Source organism: Alligator mississippiensis, chromosome 2 (assembly GCF_030867095.1).
Source record: "Alligator mississippiensis isolate rAllMis1 chromosome 2, rAllMis1, whole genome shotgun sequence".
NCBI classification, from domain to species: Eukaryota; Metazoa; Chordata; order Crocodylia; family Alligatoridae; genus Alligator; species Alligator mississippiensis.
The window spans coordinates 165,072,037-165,095,679 of record NC_081825.1 but is presented as its reverse complement, the minus strand read 5'-3'; the positions used below and the strand labels follow the sequence as shown (position 1 = coordinate 165,095,679).

The 23,643-nt window shown below is 49.1% G+C and overlaps 1 long non-coding RNA gene across 2 annotated transcripts in view; it reads right to left on the bottom strand.

Annotated features, from left to right (window-relative positions):
* Positions 1-577: 577 nt before the first annotated feature.
* LOC106740523 (uncharacterized) overlaps positions 578-23,643 on the bottom strand; it is a 34,625-nt gene continuing 11,559 nt past the window's right edge. The window contains exons 2-5 of one of the 2 annotated variants that reach the window (XR_009459552.1): positions 15,365-15,467; positions 11,519-11,708; positions 1,177-1,439; positions 578-1,083 (exon numbers count right to left, since the gene is read on the bottom strand). This is a non-coding gene — a long non-coding RNA (uncharacterized LOC106740523). Of the gene's footprint in view, positions 1,440-11,518; positions 11,709-15,364; positions 15,468-23,643 lie in introns of both variants that reach the window. The other variant, XR_002092131.2, reaches the window with a different exon arrangement.

Genomic DNA, 23,643 nt, shown 5'->3' with positions numbered 1-23,643 from the left:
CTGGAAAACCCCACATACCCGCTGGCCCACACACCCCATACCCCATACACCCCATGCCCTACACACATACACCTTTCCCCACACACCCACCTGGTGCAGTGGGGAGCTGCTGCCAGGAGGGAGCAAATGGGGGGTGGGCAGGGGTTACAGGTTGGGAGTAAGAGGCACTGGCAGGTCTAAGAGGCCTATGGCTTGGGTGTGAGGGGCACCAACGTATCAGAGCTGCTCAGTACCACAAAGCATCAGATGGGACAGCTGCAGCTGGACCTGTGTCCTGGTGAGCGAAGGGGGCAGGGGTATTCTGATTTTTCATGATAAAAATACCAAAATAAAATGCCAAAATATATAGGTATTTAGAATGTATTTTATTATAATGATTAAAGCATTTGTAAGCTTCCAAATTACTTTAAAATGTAAATATATCAATAACACATGGCATTTAACTGATACCTATATTTATAGTGACATTTCATTTTCATCACAGATGGTCCTTTCCCCTCCCCCTGCCCCTTCCCCTGCAGACTTTCATGCAGGGGGGGCACACATGTGCATGTGCACACTCTCGCCCCCTCCTCCCCAAATTTTTTCTCCCTCCGCCCTCAGCCAGTGATCAGCCACTGAGGGATCCCACCCCCATCAGCGATCAGCCGCTGGTGCCCCCCACAGTATTAGGAGGCACCAGTCGCCCATGCTTAACAAGTTTTTTTAGCTCTGGATGCTGTGCTTTGAATCTCCTGATGCCTGTTCATTTAAATTCTCCATAAAACATTTCAAATGAAGATTTTTCCCCTTTAAAAATATTGAAACCAAACACATACATAATTCCAGAATGTTTCAGACCCAGCCAAAGATTGTCTCAGGGGCAAACCAAAATTGGTGAGTAACTTCTACATTAATAATATGAGCACTGTCCTTCCGTTTGGATACATCCATTGTAAGTGTACCTTGGTGGGCATAGCCCAAGCTACTGAAGGTGAACAAATAGGCCATTGTAAGTGAACATGTGGTTGGTGCTTCATGGGAATGCTAAGGGCTTGATTTCGAACAGTAGCTGCTCAGTCTTCCATATTTCAAGCTGAACACCTAAGAAGTTGAGAGGCTCAAGATCACTAAACACTTTTAAAAAATCTTTACCTTACTATTGAAAGATTAGGCACAAACTACATTTATACTCACATTAAGAGTCGATTTCAATGTCAAAGAGATGTCAAGTGGCCTCCATCTACATGAGACTTAGGCACTTCAGTCTTCCTACTGTAATTTGCATTCCAATTTTAAACAGGTGTCACAGCATGCTGACAACTCCCAGAAGCACTCAGGACAAAAGCAGTGTCATTTTTATTGTCAATATGCCCTTCTTCATTTGGCAACTAACAAATGCTGAACATAATTAAAACCCATTTTTAAAGCCATTTCACTATGGTTGAGATCCAGCAAACCTGTAAAGAAAAAAGGGCAAAGATCATCTTGCAGAAAATTCACATTGATATCAAGCTACCTAAAAAAAATCCAGGGAGAAGATCTGAGTTACAGTTTATGGATAGAATATTTCACAGCATCTATTTTCCATTTTCCAAAACACACTTTAGGAATCAGGAGCCTGAGCTCTGTTGATCTTTTGAAATTATTTTCTTGACAACTTTTTGCCCACACTTTTCCTGGATGACTTGTGCATTCCTCTTTATTCTGTTACTGTGGCGAATCAGTATGTGTTCAGACACAGATTCATACACATGTGGAATAGTGGGAACCACTGTGGTTGCCCCAACTCGAATTCCATAGCTAGACTCTAAACTGGCAAAACATTTAACACATGCTTTCCTTTGAACACATGGGGAGCTGGGCCAGTATGAATGCAACTAACTTGTGTTTAAACTTAGGCGTGATCTAAATACTTTGTTCAGTCAAGACTCTAGTACAGTACCATATCACCTACAGTACCACTGCAAGTCTGTACATAATGATCTAATTCTTTCTCATGTCATGCAGTAAAAAGGCATTACTTCAGAGGCACAGATAACCTGTACATTGAAAAAGTTTAAATCATAGCCCTCAGAGAGTTACATCAAGTGATTCAAAATAACCTCATAATCCCTTGATCTTTGATGATAGCATCTCTGCAGAATATTAGTTGGCTCTGGTCATGGGGCGAGTTTGAGAGCACGAGCTCTCCTTGATTACAACAGAGGTATTTGTAAGACCATCATATGTTAAACAGCTTTAACACATCATGATATTTTGCATTCCAAGGTCTCCTTTCATCACTGAACCTAATCGTGTACTTTATTCCTCATATCCCAGAAAGACAGGTAAATACAATCAACGTGTTCTGAAGGAATGAAAACCTCATTAAACCATGTGAGTTGGAACATTAGATCAGCAGGTCAAAGTGTTTCACTCCCCCTCACTCAGTAGAGTAATATTTAGCTTTATACTGGATGTGGTATTTCTCTTGCCAAAGGATATTTGCATATATTTATAGATCAGGGGGATCTAAGGCTATGTTAAGAGATTGAACTGTGTTTCAGGGGGCGCATTTACAAAAGATACTTTACTATGCAGTAGACTAATCTGCTGTGCAGTAAAGTGTCACTATGTAATCATGCACTAAGGTACTGTGCAGTAAAATAGGCTAATGTGTGGTTTTCTACTACCTGAAAATGCAGGTAGTAGATTTACTGTGTATTAGCTAAAGCAAATTAGCACATGTATATGCTGACTGGAAGCAAATTAGCCACCACCAGGGGGCCAGCCTCCTGCCAGGGGCAGAGCAACGTGGCTGGGAGTCCTGCCAGCCATGAGGCAGCAGTGGCTCTTTAGCAGTCCCTGTCTGGCCTTTAGCCCCCTAGTCTGCCCCCTAGGACCTAGGCCAGCTGTTCCCTATCCCTGGCCACTGTATGTTGCTGTGGTGAACATGTCCTGGTTGCAGCAGCCCTGCAGAGCCCTGGCCTGACTCCCAAGCCTCTGGTGGCTTCTCCCTGGCCCCGTGGGCACCATGCCCTTGCACTGTGGACATGTTCTGCCTCTCAGGACCTGTGCCTGAAGCTGCCTGGCCTCTAGGCACCATGCTCCTCACCTGTGGCTATGCCTCTTATATCCAGATGCCTTTCTGAAGAGGCTCACTGCGGGGTGGGGGCATCAGCTGCTCTGTGTCCCAGACAGGCAGAACCCCTTCCCCCTCAACCTGCCTAGTGTGGGCCTGGCACCATAGGAGCAAACTGCCTAGCCTGAAGGAGGAGAAGGTGGGGAGAAGTTCTGGAGCAGCCATGGCAGCTGCTGCCAGAAGCCAGCCCTGGCTTGGCTTGGGTAGGGGATCAGAATGGCAGGATACCTGGGGCAAGTCCTCTGGTCTGAGGCCAGGCACTGCACAGCCCCTTGGTGTAGTGCATGTTATCTCTGAAATGTTGCAAATTCTCACAAAGAGCCTCTCTGTCCTTGTTCTGAAGATCCATCAGGCACACGGGGGAGAAGCACCAGCCCACACAAGGGATGCACCATCAGGGATGCTGCCACCATTGGCTGGTGCCCTCCACATGCGCCACCTCTGCCAGCAGTGCACTCAAGATTGCACCCTGCTGCTGGCCTGGGTGGTCACCATGGCAGAAGAGTGGCTAGCAGACTCATGGGCCTGGCACATCAAGGACTTGAAGTGTAAGCAGGAGAAGAACCACAAAGACTGTGCATTCTGGAACAGGCTCCTCGCTTTCGCGGAGAGGCACATTTCCCTCAAGAGGATGCTGGACGCTCAGGAGTGGCAGGCCACCATTGTGGTTCAGGCAGTGGAGGCCACAGAGGATGACCCGGAGTGCTCCATACCATCCTGGCCCTGACAATCTCCTTCATGCTGCCTGCTGCCCAGCTCTTGGCCCTACCTGCCATCTGGCAGCCACCCTGAAGTGGGCATGGGAGGAGGTCCAGCAGCGGAAGGGAGTGTGTTCTGTTAGAGGGAAATAAAGATTGTTCATTGGAAACTGTCCAGAGACTCTTGGGGATGCATTGTGGGCCTGGGGTCTCTGGGCAGCTGCCAAGGTGCCCTACTGCGGAAAGGAGATGGTCTGCCACAGCTAGGGGGGAGAGCAAAAACCATCCAAAGTGTACTTGCCACAGGCTTCCAAGACATTGTCCCCCACCAGGTTGAACCTGTGCCCCCCGGAGACCTCTTCCAGGGTGAGCCCAGCCCCTCACCCTCCCCAGAGCCCCCTGGCACTTGAGCAGCTGTAGCCAGAGGTTGCAGCTCCCCCTGGCTGCTGCAGGAGATCAGAGCAGGGTAGGAGATGGCCTGGATCTCTTTAATTCTATAAGGAGCAAATCTACTGCACAGCAAATTAACCTACTGCATGGTTAGTTTACTACCAGCAAATGCAGGTAGTAAATTAACTACATAGTAGGTACTGCACAGTAGTGCATATGTAGACTCTGACCAGGAGCAAATATGCTCCTGGTCAGCCACACCACCAGGGGGACAGCCTCAGGCCTGCCCAAGAGCCATGGGGCAGGGAGTTTCTCCAGCCCCATAGCTGAGATGGCTCTGTGCCTGCTTCAGTCTGGGCTTTAAACCCCTGGCCTGACCCCAGGGTCTCTGCTACCTGCTGCCTGTCCCTGGCCATTGTGTCACAGAGCAGTGGCCCTGTGGCAGCTACAGCAGGATGCCCAGTGGACTTGTGCTAAGATACAGTGCCACCTGCAGTGGCCAGAGTCCCCTGCCCCTGCACTCGCTCTCGGTCCCCTGGCAGTTGGGTCCCCCATGTGGGCCACTCCCCACCATTTATCCAGGCCCTAGCCCCATGATGGAGGAGGGGAGGCCCTCACCCCCAAGAGAGCCCCCAGCCCACTGGCCTCACCATGGCATCTTCACCTGCAGTGCTACAGTCAGAGGCCAGGGTGCTGGGCACCTGTCCCCAGGATCTATCCCACAGGCCCCTCCACCCCACTGTCCCCCACCCCAGGAGGGCACACAGCACAATGTAAAAAGTTTACACAGGGAAGAGGTGACTTTATTGTTGGCAGGCAGCAGGCTTGGTTGGTGAGGTCTGTGTTTGGGGAGGGAGGCTGGAAGGAAACCTGTGGTTGAGGAGGGAGAGAGGGGCAGAGTCTGTGTTTGTGGAAGGAAATAAAGATTTTTGCCAAAAACTGTCCACAGTGAATGTGTTGTTGGGGGTATGTGGTGAGCCATAGCCAGACAGCCAGGTGCCCTACATCAGGAGGTACAAGAAGAGGTGGTCCATCAGTGTCTCTTACACACAGTGCCCCTGGCCCCCACTGTCAGGTGTGTAACTTGCCCAGGCCTCGGTGGCAGAGGGCCATTGCTGTCACTGCCACTGAAGCTGGCACTCCCACTGCTAGGTGTCATCCACCCACACCTCATGGAAGAGCTCCCCCCAGGCCTCAAACATGTTATGCGGCATACAGTCTGCAGTGATAAACTGGAGGATGTTGGCCTCCATATCCTCAAGGCAAGGGTGGGCCAGCTCCCCTTCAGATGGCCAAAGGTGTACCCACCAGCGTGAGGCTCTACCTCAGGTACCTGTTGAAATGTTCCTGGCATGGATCAAGCTGGCCGGTGTAGGGCCTCGTGAGCCAGGGCAGATGTAGGTAGTCAGGGTTCCTGATGGGGAAGAACAGAACAGACATCACCCAGCTACAGGTCCAGAACATCTGGTGCAAAGTACCCACTTTCCACCAGGGCTGGCAGGACAGAGTTCCAGAAGACATGGGCATCATGGGCACTGCTGGCCCAGCCAGCACTGACATTTGTGAAGGCACCCAAGTGGTCTATGACATCCTGAAGCATCACCAAGTGGAAGCCCTGCTGGCTGTGGTATAGGCCATCCCCACGGAGAGGGCAGTTGACAGGGATGTGGGTGCTGTCCAGGGCCTTGAAGCACTGCAGAAAGACAGGGGCTCAAAAATCCCACCACCATATCCAGGGGGTTGTTGAGCCAGACCATGGTGTGGCCTAGCACATCCTGGAGGGTACCACAGACCTCCAGGCCAGGTTTGCCAGTAGTCACCTTGTCCACCCCAAATAGGTTGTTGATGTACTGCAGGCCGGCAGATATGTTGACTTTGAGGAGGGTGATAGCCACCCAGGTCTCTGTGGGGAGGAGCAAACAGATGGTGGTGGGCTGCCACTCCAGGTGCAGGCTAAGCTGGTTGAGTAGCACCTGGAATGTGGGCCGGTTCATCCAGGAGTCTACTCACTGCTCATCATCCCAGGTGCACTAGGCAAAGTGGATCCACAAGTCCTGCCTGGCATGGCAGGCCCACATGCAGTAGGACTGGAGCCTCAGAAGCTCATGGATGGCACCCATGGTGGCATCCTTGTGGGCATCATTGGCATCGCTGCAGGGGTCCAGGTTGTGGCCCAGGGGCTGGTAGATGACAGCCTGGGGGTAGCGGGCCACAGGCGGGGCAATGAGCCTGGCCACATGGCTGTGAAGCACAGTGAGGACAGACAGGGTGGAGGCTGACCTAGGTCAGGCTACGGTCACTGCGGTTGTGAAGTGCAGTGAGTGCAGCAGCAAGCAGAAGCCTGTGGTGCAGGTTGTTGCTGCTAGGGCCTGGGTGTGGAGCACCCATTGTCTGCATAGCCTGTGCTCAGCATGCAGTGTCATAGAGGACTGTGCAAGAAGGCTGCAGACTGCTCTGGACCAGAAAAGCATGTGGCTGGGGAACACTGCATAGGGCTGCCTTTTAAAGGGTGGCTATGGCACTCCAGCAGCTGTGTCCAGAGCTTATAGGTCCCCCTAGCTGCTTCAGGGGGAGCATCAGACCAGAGCAGGAGGAGGCCTAAATCAGCCAACTCCCATAAGCAGTAAATCTGCTTCCAAGAGGCTGCATGTGTAGACACCTTCCCAGGACTGGTTTATTGCACAGTAGATTATTGCACAATATGCCTAAATAGTATTAATTGCACATGTAGATGTGCCCAGAAGGAACAACTGGTGAGAGAAGTGGCAATTCCAAACAGACCAATGCTCCCTGTTTATGAACAATAAACTGGTGAGGTATTCTGGGGGATTAAGAAATGTTCTTTTCATGAACTGTCTGTCTTCCAACTCTTCCAAACTCCACTCCTTTTGTTCTAAACTAACAGGGATGGTACCATGAAATGCTAACTGCCCCCAGGAGAGAATGTGAGAGCCTTGTGTCGAGCTGTCTTAATCAGCTCCTCACAGTGCACCAGGGACACTCTCAGCAGGGGCACGCTCAGGGTGCAGGGTAGGCAGTCAGCCTGGAGTCCCTCTCCCTCCCTCCCCCCCCGAGCCCAGATGCCATGGGCCTGGTAGCAATGGCAGATGGCCTGGCATCCAGAAGGAGAAGTGGAGGGGAGTGGGTCTGGAGCCACGGCAGCAGGTGCTGTCAGGATCCATGCCTGTCCTGGCCTGGGAAGGTGATGGGGAAGGCAGGGTGTCTGTGGCAAGCACCCACCTGCCCCTGTGGACAGGGGGCTCAGCCAGTGGCTGCCTGTGCTAGGGCCTGCCTGACCAACTTACCATGGTCCCTGGGCACCTGTGCATGTACAACCGCTGATCTGTGGCAGGGCAGTCCACAGACCACTGGTATAAAGCATATTATCTTAGAAATGTTGTAAACTCTTACGAACAGCCTCTTTCTCCTGGCTCTGCAGATCCTGCAGCTGCATGCTGGGGAGCAACACCAGCTGCCAGCAGGGCTGCACCCTCAGGGTCACCGCCAGTGTCAGACAGGGCCCTCTGTATGCACTTGCTCGGTCAGCGGTAGGTCCAGGACCTGACCAGGCTGCTGGACCACCTGGTCACCATGGTGGAGGAATTGCTGGTAGACTCATGGGCCTAGTACATGGAGGACATCGCACATGAGTGACAGAGAGACTGAGTGAACCAGAAGTTCTGGGACAGGCTCTTGGCCCTCGTGAAGAGACCTGGAAGCCCAGGAGTGGCAGGCTGCCACAGTAGCCAGGGCAGTGGATGCCACAGAGGAGGACCACCAGGTGCTGGACACTGTCCTGACTCTGACAGTCACCTTCATGCCACCTGCTGCACAGCCCCCCCGCCACATCCCCTCCTGCCCCCTGGCAGCCGCCTACTGCCCAACTGCAAGCCCCCCAGCGGGCTTGGGATAAGGTGCAGTGTTGCCTCCAATGGTCAAGTGTCCCTGCCCCAGCACCTGCCCTGGATCCCCTGCCCTCCAGCCCCTCTGCCTGGACCCACCCCCACAGCTCACCCTGGCTCCATGCAGCCCTGGCACAGGACCAGCACCAGGGCCAGCAGGGCCTGCTGTCTGTAGGAGGGGAAGCTGGACACTCTGGCAGAGCAGCAGCTGCACTCACCCCCAGATGAGCCCCCCGCCGGCCAGCCTCATCATGGCATGCATACCCACAATGGTGTGTCCAGAGCCCAGGGTGCTGGCATCTGTCCCCAGGCTCTGCCCCCTAGATACCCCCACCCCACTGTCCTCCCAAGCCCAGGAGGGCACACACACACACACACACACACACACACACACACACACACACACACACACACACACACACACTCTGTACATAGTCTGCCCAGAGAATAGAGTGCTTTATTGGTGGTAGGTGGGGTGGTTGGTAGACGGGCTCTGTGGTTTGAGAGTGGGGGGGATGGGGCCTGCCATGGGGGAGGGAGGAAGGAAGGGCTCTCTTGTTGGGGAGGAAGGAGGGATGGGGTCTATGTTTGTGGAGGGGAATAAAGTGCCTTTCTGAAAACTGTCCACAGTAAGCATGTTGCTGGGGGTTGCACAGAGGGGTTGGGGCCCAGGGCTGGCTGTTCAGGCCAGCAGTGGGGAGTTTAACAGCAGGTAGTTGGCCAGTGTTTCTTGCACTCAGGGCCCTGGCCCTTGCTAGTGGGTGTGGTGCTTGCCCAGAGACTCAGTGGGAGAGACCTGTTGCTGCCACCACAGCTAGTGCTCCCAATGCCAGGTGTTCTCCATCCACTGCGCCTCTTCTGCCCAGGCCTTGCGTAACAGCTCTCCCCAGCCCTTGCAAATATTTATGCAGGGAATGACCCAGGGGATGTTAGCCTCCATGGCCTTGAGGTAGGCAGTGAGGGTGTGCCAGCATCCCTTCAGGCACGTGAAGGTTCACTACTGGTGTATAGGTCTGACCCAGGCACCAGTGGAAGTGTACCTGGTGGAGTTCCAGCTTGCCGCTGTATGGCTGCATAAGCCAGGGGAGGAGCTGGTAGATGGGGTCTCTGATGAGTAGAAGCAGGGCTGCCACCATGCTGAGCTGGAGGTCCAGCACCCCTAGCACAAAACACCCACTTTCTGCCAGAGGTGGCAGGGTGGAGTTGCAAAAGATGTAGGCATTGCAGAAACCACCCACCCAGCTGGTACTCACATTGGTGAAGGCACCGTGATGGTTAATGATAGCCTGGAGTACAATGGAGAGAAAGCCCTGCCAGCTGTTGTAGGGGTGGTTGCCATAGGGTGATGAGGATGTAGGTCCACATCCAAGGCCCTAATGCACTAGAGCACAGAACCCTGCCACCACCTCCAGGGGGCCATGCATCCAGAGCACTGTGTGCTGCAGACCTTCAGGATGACTTCCCCGGTAATTGCCTTGCCCATGCCAAAGAGGTGGCCAACATAGCACAGACTGGTGGGTGTGGCCAACTTGAGCAGGCAATGGCCAGCCAGGTGTCCGCAGGAATGGGCAGCTGCTTGGTGGTGGCCTGCTGCTCCAGGTGTGGGTGGAGCTGCTCCAGGAGCTCCTGAAAGGTGGCCCAGGTCATGCAAAAGGGCTTCAGCCACTGCTTGTCATCTCAGGTATGCTGGACAATGTGCAGCCACCAGTCCTGGCTGGCTGGGAGGCCCCACAGGTGGCAGGTCTGGAGCCCCAGGAGCTCATGGATGGCATCGGCATCCAGGTGCACATTGTAGGGGTTCTGGGCAGCAGAATAGGGGCTGGGTGGCAGCACAGGGTCTGGATAGCAGCAACTCATTGGCAGGGGTCTGAGATGCCATGGTGAGCTTGACCATGTGGCCATGCCAGGGGAGGGGGCAGCCAGGGCTGAGACTGATACAACAAGCAGGGTGGCCAGCAGGAGCCTGGGGCATAGGTCATCACTCCTGGGGCCTGGGAGTGGAGCAGCCATCACACGGTGGGCATAGACTCTCATGGCAGAGTCATAGAGGGTTGTGCCAGCATGCTGCAGGTTGCTCCAGGCCAGAAATGCAGGTGCCTTGGGAGCAGTGCATGGGGCTGGCTTTTAAAGCTGACCCCCGACTGCAGGCAGCTGTGGCCAGATCCTCCAGCTATCCCTGGCAGCTGCAGGGGTCCAGTGCAGGCCTAGAGAAGGCCAAGAGCAGGCTACTACCAGGAGCATCAAATCTGCTCCCAAATAGCTGCATGTGTAGATGCCTGCCAAAGGTGGTTTTACTCTGCAGTGAATTACTGCAGAGTAAACCCATATAGGACTACCTGCATGTGCAGCCATGCCCAGCGAGACCAAATATGCTCTTATGAAACCATTTGAAAAAGAAATCAGGGACCCCTGTTGACTGCTTTTGCTAACAACCATGCTATCACAAAGGAGAAGGAAGACAACATCAACAAGTCTTGGGCTGTGTATGTAAGGTATGCCTTAGTGTATGAGATATCTGGACATACTAGAGCTGTACCAGTGATGAAACCTTATGCAGGTTAATGTTGTCTGCCCTCCAGCTTTAAAACAGTCCCAAAGATAAAGATCCCACATGCAAAATATTTTGTGTTATACACCAATTTACTCTGTCAGGACAGTCACAAACACTCTTAGATCTTGGAAATGGGTTACCATTTGCTTATGTAACCCTCCGGAGTATCTGTCAGCACCAACAAAGGCTGGATTCAATTTTGAAGTGCTAAATATATTTCACCTCAGTTTGAACCCCCACCCAGACTACCTGGGAAAAACTAAATGAATCGCTAGAGTGTCTAGTAATACCAACAACCCTTCCCTCGCAAGCACTATAAATACAAACCCCTGATTTATTACAGAAGCGAAACACCAGAACACAAAACACACAGTCAAGAAAAAAAACCAAAACACGCCCAGCTCAAAACATGCCCTGTATCACCCCTATCCTGACTGGGGAGCCTTTGACCCCAGGCTCAGCAGTCCAAGAGTGGGGGAGTCTTGCCCCAAAAGCGGTAAATCCCTGGGAATTTGGGTGCATTGCCTCCCTCACCATTGCTGACCACCGGGGGCGCCAGTTCCCTCCGTTTTGCGAAGGGCCCTTTGAGTTGATGTAACTCCGCCGAGTTGCTGGGGAACACTAATCTCTGCTTCTGCTTGAGTGGCCATTGGGGTCCTTTACCAGCTCCTACCCTGGATTCCCAGGGCAGGAGCCACACAGCTACCTGACTCAAAACCCTGACTCTCTTTAACACCTGGTCTCAGGCTCCCAAAACTATTCCAGTGTTCCCCCTCCCCTCCGCAGAGGGGACCCAAGGGAAAAAACAAAGAGAACCCCCCCCCCCCCACGCCCCCCCAGCACAAGTGACCAAACTTTAAATAACTTTTCTCACCTCATCACAGGGTCCCAGTCAAGAAACAGCATCACTGGAACAGTATTAATGCAGGCCAATCAGTTCAAAGGTGGGTTCTGCTCCTGGATCTGGCCAGAGTCACCAAACTGGTTTTACAGGTTCTTTTGAGGAATCTTAAGACAATGGTCTGGACACAATGAGGGAGATGAGGGGTGGTCTTCTTTCAATCCTAGAGGAGGCACAATAGACAGCACAAACAAGATACACAGTGACATGAAACCAGAACACACTTTATAGAACAAAATTACTTGCATATTTTGGGTGTGCTACACTTATAGAGAACTGACAGGGAATGTCTATCCCATGCCTCCCATGCTGTAGCACTGGAACAGTCTCAAATGTGCTCCACTGACCTATTTTTCCCATCATACACTAAAATTGCTGCTCTGGGGATTCTCCTATTGAGATATGTGTTTTGAGCAAGAGTGAGAGCAGCTGTGAGGGAAAAGGAAGGTTGATCACTGCAGCAGGGTCCCTCCCAGACCTTTAGGCCCTGCCACTCTCTTGGTTTCCCTTCCTGGTTTGTGGGCCAAAAGTAATTCTCAAAAGCATCAAGCTGGTTCCCCAAGTTCATTTCACCTTGTCTCTCATTTATAATGAGCCAAAGCAGTGTAAAGGGGCCTCAGTACCGATTAGTACCAGGCCCTAGAGAGCTCATCACACCCAGATAAACTGAGTAGCATCCAAAATTTGCATTGCTTCTCTCAATCTTTTGGCTTTCTCCATCAAAGGTAGGGCTTGACTCTGCATGTTGCTATTCAAGAACCGTTGCCGTGTTTTAAATTTGCCCTGTATTTTATTCCAGAATAGCTTGCTCCTTCAGTAAACAGGTAGATTGTAACCACAAAAGTTTTCTAACTAATCCAGTTCCCATTTCTTCCCATCTTATTTATACGAGCCTCCATTCTGTTCTTTGTCTCTCTGTGCAAGTGAATTTCCTATTGCCTCAAAATATGATGTGTGATCTTTTCCTCTGGTGCCACCTGCCAGCACAGGATAATACATGCATTAGGAGAACAAATTACTCTCAGGAAAAGGAGATGTGGCTTTATCAGGATTAATGACTGTGGAAAGCATGCAACTTCCATACCATTATGGAGGGCTGATGTGCAAGGATAGGTCTGCTCTCAAACACTTCATGAAAACTTTCAAAATTTCTGAGAGAAGATGCTCTGTACCAGGGGGCCATGCATTGCCCAGCCTCAGGTTGGGTCTCATGCATACAGGGGTGCCCATAGACCGTGGTAAGTCAGCCAGGGAGGCCCATGCCCAGGCAGCCACCAGTTGAGCTCCCCATCCCTATTCGCTCCCCTGGGGCCAGTGGACTGCTAGATGCTGGCCTCAGACCACCTGCCTCCCCTGCCCCTTCCCAGGCCGGGACAGGCCAGGCTTCTGGAAGCACCTGGTGCCACAGCTCCAGACCCCACTGCCCTTGCTTCTCCTCCTGCAGGCCAGCCTGTCTCCTGTGCTGCCATTAAGACCACAGCACCAGGGCCTGGGGGGTACGAGTTTCCTGGACAAATGGAACACAGAGCTGCCCATGCCCTTAACCTCTGCATAGGAGACCTCTCCAGGGAGGAACCCTGGGGCTAGCTCCCCTCCCCAACCACCATGGCCACACTGCACCTCAAGTGTGCCCTTGCTGCATGTGTCCTAGGCACAGTGTGAGCAGCTGTTTGCGCAGACTGTGGGCTGCCCAACCTACTACACCCTACTGCTGCTAATGGCCATTGTGTCCCTGGTGCACCTGCATACCTGGCATGGTACCCTGAAGTTTGATGGTGCAGCAGGCATGCATGTGCTGTCCTGCAACCTCCACCACCACCTGGAAGGCTAACTGTGGTTGCACTACATGTCCCTGCTCCCTGCAGCCGAGGAAGACAACACATTCCTTCGTGTGTGAGAGGTCCATTCCCACCTAGCTGCAGGGACACAGACCCTGCAGTTCACTGGGCCTCCAAGTGGATGTCCTGGTGCTGCTGAGCCTGGGCAGATGCCAGTGCCCAGTGCAGGGGCACAGTGTGGGACTGGCAGCTGCATGGTGGCACAGTGCCCCACAGGATCTGCAGGGGCAGTGCAGGGTGCTGAGAGTTGCCTGTGGCAAGCTAGAGCTGGCCTTGGTGGTCAGAAGCTGGCTGCACTTGGGTTCAGGTGCTGGAAGGCTTGGCAGGAGCCTGCAGCACCCTGCAGGGCTGGACAGTGTGGCCCTGGGAGCTGCATAGCACTGCAGTACCAGGGAGCAGCACCAGGGTGCAAGCAGGCTGGCAGAGTTGGCCTGTGGCCTGTGCAGAGGGAACTAGTGGCCAACAGTGGCCTCAGGCTACCTATACATGTGCCCCAGGGCTCACAATGCCTGCAAGCTTTTAAAGGTCTTCAGCTGTGGCTGCCATGGAGCTGGCTGAGCCCTGGAGAAAGAGAGGCTTCTAGCCCGAGAGCCCTGGGGCTAGCCTGAGGCTGGCCCCTTAGTGACAGGGCTGACCGGGAGCAAATTTGCTCCCAGTTGGCATCTACACATGCGTTACTTTACAGTAAGTACTCACAAGTAAATTTACTACTTGCATTTGCAGGTAGCAAATTTACTTCCAAGTAGAGCAGTTTACTGCACAGTAAGTGTATACACAGACACTTACTGCTCAGCAGGGATCCTGGTTTTCCGTTTCCCACAGAAAAACAGAAAAATACGTGAATTTTTCCTTTTAACCAAGAAAAACATGGATTTTTCATTTGCACAAAGAAACATGAGGATTTCCAAAGAGCTCTCTGCAGGCTGGCAGAGTTCTAGCCTGCAAGAGCCTGGGTGGAGCAGGAGGAGGGTGATCAGGAAGGGGGCACCATGTGCATGTGTGCTCTTACACATGCACATGGGCACCAAGCAGCCTGGAGAGCAGCTCGCACAGGTAAGTCTGGCAGAGGGGAGGGAGGATTGAGGCCCACATAGGAAGGGTGGCTAGGAGGGAGTAAGTTAAGTAGGGCTGGGGCTGCTGCCCAGCTAGGGCGGTGCTTGGGGTCTGCAGCCAGAACACACAGCTGCAGGGTCCCAGGGGGGAGTAAGATGGAGCCACAGGCTGTTCATCCGGCAGGCAGGTAGGGCTGGCTCCCCACCGCTGCGCAAACTTCCAGGGGTGGCAGGGGGCACACACCCCCCCAGATCTGTGCATGGGGTGCAGAAGGATACAGGCTGCCTGCCATGGGCTCTGGCTCCCTGCCCTGCTTCCCTCCCCCCAGGGCTTCCACCAGCAGGGCAGAGTGGGGCTGGGCAGGAAAGCTCCTTGCCACTTCAAGCCCCACACCACCCTGGCATCATCCTGGCAAAGTACTTTGAGAGAATTTGTGATTTTTCAACAGAGAAAAGCAGGATACCTGCTGCTCAGTAAACTGCTGTACTGTGCAGTAAAGTGTCTCAAGTAGACACACCTTGTGAGTATCATTTGAACTATTAACCTTCTGTTACTAGAAGAAAACAACATTTTTAGCTCTGACTTCTTTATTAAGTTCCTATATTCATTTCCTGACACCTAAATGAAGACAGTCTTATTTTTAAAGGTGCTCAGTACTTGCATATCCCATGGACAAGATCTGAATGTGGCCTCTTGCCCAACAGAAATCCCAGTATAAGAAGGTTTCCCTTTATGTCTTGTCTAAATCATCTTTTGACAGAAAAGCAACATCATCCTCAAACAAACACTGACTCTTTCTCCTGTAAGTGCCACTTGCAAAACTCATTGCTTTCCCAATTCTCCATTAGCCATGCCCTCTGAACTTAATGGTAACATGAGTTCTGTGACTCAGCAGAAGATGCTTGTCATGCAAATGGCTTTTACATACCCCTGTATGACATCAGGGCACATCAGGAGGGCATCAGGGCACATCAGGAGGTACCTCTCTTGAACATTTCACTTCTGTCATAGTCTTGCATCAGTCCCAGCTGCTGTGCTCTCAAGTGTATGTGGGACAAAGGAGAAAGGAAAGGAGATGGAGGTATTGTGGAGGAAGAAATAGTATTTGAATCATTTGACGCATTTACCCAGAAGTTTGTTTACAAACATTGCTTCTGTCCTCAGAATTCCCATACTCAGTTCAGAAGGGGGAAAGACGCACAACAGCAACAACAGCATTCCAGTGGAAAATGTATAGATCGTTTTACAAAATCAGGCTATAGCCATGTGGTCCATACTGGGTGATATAACAAAACAAAACAAAACACAACACCCACAGATAACAGCGTCAACTAGGATTTTGTGTGTTAAAATCTAAGAGAGATGTTATGGCCAGACAAAAATAGGTATAAACTGAACCGAATGCCAATGGCAAAGTAACCAATATCAGAAAAATTAAAATCCTTTCTGAAAAGAAGCAATTGGGCTCACCGATAGAAATAGTGGGGTCCTCCCTCTTGGGGATGTGAATTCACGTGGAAGGAACTCAACACTCTGAATTTGGACCCAAGCTTGGATCTGAACCAAATTTGTTCCAAGTCTGCTTTTACGTCAATTCAATATTGCCATTCAGAGATGGGTCCAAGACTATATCTAAACTTGGTCATATGTTAGCATAGGGAAGGAAAAAGCAAAGCAAAATCATCATTCTAGTTCCAGTTTATATCTGATCCCAAGCTTAGTAACTACCAGAAAAGATCAAACCCATTTTCCTTTCTGACTCAGACTGTAAATCTGTTATTCTCAAAAGCACAGATCTCTTACATGTTCTTTAATCCAGAAGGATTAAAGAACTGAAGTTTTACATGAGGACTGAAGGTAAAACTACAGTAGGTCTTGTACTATGGACTGGAGAATAATAGCTGTCCTAACTGTGCGTATGCATGAGGGAAGGGGAAAACAGACACATTTCTCTTCATGGATCATCACTTGGGGTGTACACCATGCCAATTTGAAACTTAGAACTGCTTCCACACTGTACAAACCTGCCTCTTCTCCTTTTATTTTCAGAAATACTAAGTTATGAAACAGAGAGGGATTTACATGCTGCCACAATATTTCAAGTTCTGCCTTCTGGTCATTTTTTGCCATCTCTCTATATAAAAGGCTTTGTGACTCATATTAGAGAGACATATTTAGCCATGTTAGCCTGAAGTCATGTAGAAGGCAGGGTAGATTTGCACCTTATAGATGAACTAAAGTGTGCTTGTGTATGTGGCTGGGGACAGAAGTTACACATAAACCACTTTAAGTGATCAGAAACTGGTTTAAACCTGTAACAGAACAGAAGTTCAGTGCACATAAACCAGTTTCAAAATGGCCAAAACTGGTTTAAGATAAGCCTGGTTGAATATAGTATTACATTTAACTGATTTGGGTCAAACAGGTTTATGAAACTTCTGTCCCAGACCCCTTCCTGCTTGAAGTTAAATCAGAGTCCCCCCAGCATCCCAGCATGCTTTTCAGCCCTGGGTCCATTGCAAGACCCAGTGCCTTGGTGACACTGGGGGTTAGGTAGCCAGTTGCTTGAGATATGCTGTTTGAAGTTGGAGGGCTGCCTGTAGAACTAATGATATCATAAACCTGTTCCCCATGACTCCTTTGAAATGGTCATCCTTTTCCAAGAGGGGCTAGATGTTATTAATGACATGTCAACTACAGCCTACTCCTTGAGCACCTTAGACAACTGGAGGGACTTTTTTACCCTTGTCCTGTGGTTGGTATTGTAACAAGTCAGAGTGGGGTCTGAGTCTGTCTTTGTTGATTTGAGTGGCTACACTTTTCACATTATATTGTAATTGTAGGAATCCCTGTCCGAGATCCATAAGGTGTGCATCGCAGCTGGTGGGATAAGAGCAGATACGGTTTTAGAACTTGGCTGTAGACAACGGATTTAGTCATGTGCTTAGGACAAAAGCTGGTGGAGGAAAGGTGGTGACAATGCAGCCATTGCAAACCTTCACTGAAGTGCCTAAGAAATGAATTTGCTGGGTGGAGTATTCCAGAATTAGTTTGATGGAGTCCTGATGAAATTTCTCAAGGGATTCCTTCCTGTGTGTCCATACAATTAGGATGTCATTGATGTGCCTTAGGGAGATCATGGGGATGTGGGGGCAGCTGCTGAGTAAATGGACCTCAAGGTATGCCATAAATGCACTGGCTTACTGGAGGTCCATACATGTTCCGATGGCAGTGCCATTCTTTTGTAGGTATAAGAAGTCCCCAAACCTGAAATTGTGCATGAGGAGAGAGTGGGAGCAGGTAATAGAAACAAAAGCAATTGTTTTTGTTGGGGATAATGTTCTTTATGGTTTTTAATCTGTCCTCATTGGGAATGTAAGTATACAGAAATGCGACATCCATGGTAGCCATTTTAGCTGGAAGTTTGTCAAGGGAGGCCGGTTTTTCTAAGAAATCTATGTTGTCTTTCATATTAAAGGCCACAGTTGCAAATGTAGCTCTTGGAAAATTAGGAGGGAAAGTCTGCGTTTTTATTTTAATTTGATTTTGCCATACTAATAGTTTCCTTTTCCTCCCATTTGTCAATATTTTCCACTCAGGAGGGGGTCACACCCAAAGTAGATACAGTCATTATTTTACATCACAGAAATTTCCATGATGTGATTTGACCCAACCTAATAACACAACAAAGAAGTGGAAATGAGTACACAGGAAATGATAGAGGGAAAATATTTATGGGAAATGTCATTTTGGAGAAACAAGGCCACTTAGTAAACATTTGTTACAGAGCCACTTAGTCTGTAGGAAAAATGCCACAGCTATTCTACTTGGAAGGTCTTGTTTTCCCAAACACATCATTTTTTAAACAGGGGGATTTCCACAGTACTCATGTACTTTTAATTGTAAGTTTATTTTAATGAAACTAGAAAGGGGCCCACAGCAAAATACAAAATCTGGGGTGGTGGTGCGAAGCCATGTTTTACAACGAGAAATCTCCGATTCAAAATCCTAGGTCCCTTACAAGTCTGCCAGGGACTACAAACCTGAGTCTGGATCAGATCTCAGCACTGAAGGGCTCTGCTTCCAAGTTTTTTTCATTTTAGTCCAAAATGTTATTAGGTCTCTTCACAAAATAGCAGCACCAGAAACACAAACAGAATCCCTTTGACTATCACCTGCAGCCCCCAGCTTGAACACTCATTCAGACACACCATTAATGACCTCCAATCCCTCCTGAAAAAGGATAACAATCTCAACCTAGCCATGGGGGACCAACCTGTCCTGGCTTACAGGCAGCCCCTCAACATTAAACAGCATCTCTCAAGCAACAGACTAATTCCCATCCTCATCGAGGCACCAGGTCTTGCAATGGTCCCAAATGTATTCTGTGCCCTAGTATCAATACAGACTACATTAAAACTGAACAGAATAACAAGGAGTATAACAACTGAGATTCATTCACCTTTAACTCTACCAATGTCATATACATTATCAGCTGCTTATGGTGCTCCTCTGCTGTCTACATCAGACAGATAGGGCAATCTCTACATATAAGAATGCCTGAACACCAATCTGACAGTAGCTGAAGAAAGAAACAAAGGCTTGTGACATAAAATCTCCCTAGAAACTCCACTGCTGATTTCAGGACTGCTGTTCTCAGGAAGGATTTTTTTTTTTAAAACAGTTTGAATGGAAACCTACAGAACAAGAAATCATGCACAGACTAGATTGCGTTATGTTTTAAACAGGGCCTACCAATTCTTACCCCATTATCTGGATTAGCTTTTGTGACATGTTTGTTCCTACAGGTTCTTTCATAGGTGACTGGTAGGGGGTGCACGTGCCCCCCCTGACAGGGCCAGTGCCCCTCCTGACAGCTGACACCGATGCTGTCTGCAGGGCTGGTGCCCCCCCCCCCCCCGACAGGGCTGCTGCCATCAGCAGCTTCTGCGGGTGCCTCCCTAAATTCAGGGAGCATCAGTCACTCATGGGTTCTTTGCTTGCTCGTCTCTCCCAGCACTGCCTCCTTTCCCCCTCCCTACTCACTTCCTACCTGCTGTATTCGAATCACCAGTGGCAATGCATAGGGGGTGCACATGTACTCCTTGAGAGCACTGGTGCACCCCCTGACAGCCAGCATTCACTACTTAGGCAACGGGCAGGGTGCCCCCGCCCAAGAGCAGCCCAAAATGCCACGGCACACCAGTGTGCCATGGCACACCGTTTGGGAAACGCTGCCATAGGCAACAATCTGGGATTAGCACTGCATTATGTAGTTAAGTGAATTGTGCACTTATTCGGTGTGCAAGTGAGTGGAATATACTATACTGGTTTCTTAAATAAGTTTTGGTGCTTTTTCCTCACTAGAATTCATAACATTCAGCCAGGAATAAAAAGGAGGAACAGAGGCTGGGGAGTGGGATTCTGACATCATCTTGAATCTGAAAACATATGCCTAACTTGATCTCAGTCACCACTGGGATCTCAATTTTGTTTCTTTAGTCTACAGCTAACAAAAGGAGGTACAGTGCTCTCCATTTACATGCAAGACCTGGCACTGTAAAAAGACCATGCACTTACTTGATGCTTGCACCTATCCCAATTTAATTTAAGCAATGACCTCTAAGTATACAGCACTTAAAGTGCCATGGTATGAGCAGCCCCAAAAGTGAGCAGTTCCCAACATTTTCAAGACTTCCAATATTGTGTCTTAGACCTGCTAGTAGAAGCCTTGAAAACGATGGGAACTAGTCAGGCTTCTAAGCTGCCCTAAAACAGATTAGCTCCTTCTAATAGCAGCCTTTTGAGAGCCGCTTCTCTTTGGCCATTTCTTTGCAGTTAGCTGAAGGGCAATTACATTAAAGGAGACAGTGAAAGATGTTGGTGTATGCACTTATCTACTGTACACACTTAATCATGTACCACTTTAGTGGTTTACACTTAACTAGCATGCAGGTAACCACAGGCCAGCATTTTCCAACCTTTTTCACCCCATGGCACGCTTACCTAAATAAAAAAGCACCATAGCACACAGGACAGGGGGTGGCACACGGCCAGACAGACAGCATTTTGGGCTGGAGCCACACTCCCTGCCAGTCTGTCCGCAGAAGCAGCAGGCAGGGGGCGTGACTCCAGGCAGGCAGGGGGCATGGCTCCAGCCCAAAATGCCACGGCACACTAGTGTGCCATGGCACACCAGTTGGGAAATGCTGCCATAGGCAACAATCTGGGATTAGCACTGCATTATGTAGTTAAGTGAATTGTGTACTTATTTGGTGTGCAAGTGGGTGGAATGTACTATACTGTTTTCTTAAATAACTTTTGGCGCTTTTTCCTCACTAGAATTCATAACATTCAGCCAGGAATAAAAAGGAGGAACAGATGAACCACAGTGATTCTTTTTCACTTTAAAAGCCAATCATTCCAAATGAATCCACAAGGAAGAAAATGCCAGTCCCCGCCGCATTCCCCAAAAACAGCTACTGGAAACAAACTGACTCCTGTTCTACTGCCATGTGTTATAAAACCTTAGTAGGGCTGTGCAAAATGGAAATGGAGGCAACAGGGGGTGAGGGACAGGCTGGACCCATGGACTCAATATAGATTAGACAGTGGAATTCTGACACACTGCGACCTGCTGGACATCTGACTCCCCAGGCACCTCTGCACTTTTACCTGCACTGCTACATCCCCCTTTCCCCTCTACCCCCCAATCCAGCCTGTCCCTCACCCCCTGATGCCTCTGTTTCCAATTTCACTGCCTGGCTTTCTTGTCTGCATTGTGTACCAGACCAGCCTCTGGCTTCTTTACTATTCCTTCCATCCAGGACCAGGAAACACACCATCTGCAGGTACTTTCTCAGCCTGACAAAGGGTTTTTCAACCAGAAAGCTTCCTAAGAGATATTTCTCTAACTATTCCAGTTTTTTTCATAATAAACATACAAACATAAAAACAGAAGATAAGCCATCACAAATACCATGAGTAACATATATCCAACACAACATCCTTACTTCTTGCTGTCAATTCCTTTATAACAAGAAAGGCTCTGTGACAGTTCCATTTGACTATCTTAGATGCTGCTGGTGCTATTGCTGTTGAGCCAGCTATGTTATTTTCACCTGCCATCATTTACAGTGGTGGACTGAGCTGAAGCTGTAGGGGAGGAGGAGGCCTCACTGGGGCACACTGCTGTGTTGTGCAGAGGCCCCAGTGCCAAGACGGGCACAAGTGAACACACACACCATGTCACTCAGCCATGTCACAAGTTTTGCCTGTCAACAGCTAGAGGTGTAGGGCCCCAGAACCCAGAGTCCCACTGCACCTATCTCGTTGAGAGCTGGCATTCATGACCACAGCAGGGGTAGCAAGCCTGCAGTTTTGAGCCTACTGTGGCTTCACACATACAAGTGACAGTTTTGCTCTCAATATTTTGGGGTGCAGTTTCTCCAAACCCCCTGGACATATATCCTTGAAACTTGGCAGGATTCATGCCCCCAGAAGGGGCTACCATTTCTACAAGTTTCATCAAAATCAGGCAAGAAATGACAAAATTATAGCCTGTTTTGGCCTTCCCCATTATATCCCCACGGGCAAAACGTCAAAACAGGCTCGAAACACAAAACTGTTTCGACAGAACGATACAGAACAGCTGTTTTGAGTGAAACAAAAGTCAAAACAAAATGCTGTTCCATCGAACCGTTGAAATGGAACGCTTCCATTTCACACAGCCCTGAACCTTAGTATTCCCCCTAACCAAGACACCTCCCTGAAGTGCAGAAACCTGCCCAGTTTCCTCCACTCTACACCATTACCTAATACACTCTCTGCCAGCACTGCCTCTCACACAGCAGAAATGGAAATCCATCCCTGTCACATAATAATGGTGAAGAATCACGGGAATGCAAGTCCTCTAAAACTGAACAAGAAACATAATTACAAAGTGGTGATAGCATTATTTTTCTCCAGCCCTTTCTACCTGTTTTTCTGACACATTTAAAGAGACAGTGTACATATCTTCACAGATCCCACCAATTTCTTCCCTGTAGACAGGACTCCCAATTGAATTTCTCCCCCTAGCCTCTGCACTTGCATTAACATTTAGAGCTATTTCAATCCCCCAAGACAAGTTTCAGCTCCCAGGAAGCCAGTCCTGGCCCTTCTCCCTGGGTATAGAAACGGAACAACCTCTGATCCTCCATACTTCTTTCCAACCAAGGACACACAGAACAACCTACAGGCCATCCTCAACTTACAACTTTTTGCACTTAAAATGTTTATAAATTGACACCGTTTCAACTTTCTGATGTCAGTTTCAATTTACAACGCTTAATCCGATGCAATGCCACGCCAGCGAACTTTGTTCATTGTGTTGTTCATCTCCCTGGAGAACATCTGTCCAAACTTCCTTGGACACTTTCTTTAAGAAAGCAGACAAGACTCCAGAAAAACCTGCAGCCAAGACTCCTGAGAAGACTCCAGCCAACAATTCTTCAAAAAGTCCAACCAAGAGCCCTTCCAACAGTCCAGCAAAGTCACCTCAAAGAAGTCCTTCCAAACCAATATGATTGCTATTTACAATATAAATACATTAATGTAGCTATATTACTCATCTATAATCGATTGAGTACAAAATTCTGGGGTATTTTTGGTGAAAATAGTGTATCAGGCCTTGGTTCAGGAACCAATCCCCCATTTATAACATTGTTTCTTATGAGAAAATTGGTTCCAAGTTACAACATTTTGATTTAAAACACGGTTTTCAGGAACCAATTGTGTCATAAGTCCAAGGACTACCTGTACTCAAATCAAAATTTTCTTGACATACAAGGCTAGTGCATGGATTCAATCATGAATCCTAAGCTAAATGCCAGAACATGGGCACAAGCTTACCTAATATGCCATGGAGCATGTGTGCCCTCTAGGGGAAGAACACAAACAGAGAAAACAGAGACAGCAAAAAAGAAATAGTCAAAATATTTTTCAATGGAATGGTTTTCATTTGGATTGCCCAACACTGTTAAAATAAAGATGCTTTATATGAAAATATCAGGATTGACATGTTCCATGGAAAAAAGTAAAAATAAATCTTTCTGCCTTTTTTTATTTATTTATTTATTTGACTGTGTGGAAAAATTCTATTTAGATTTCGTCATTTTGATTTATTTAGTTTTGACTCATGTCCAAATATCAATTTTAACATAGTGG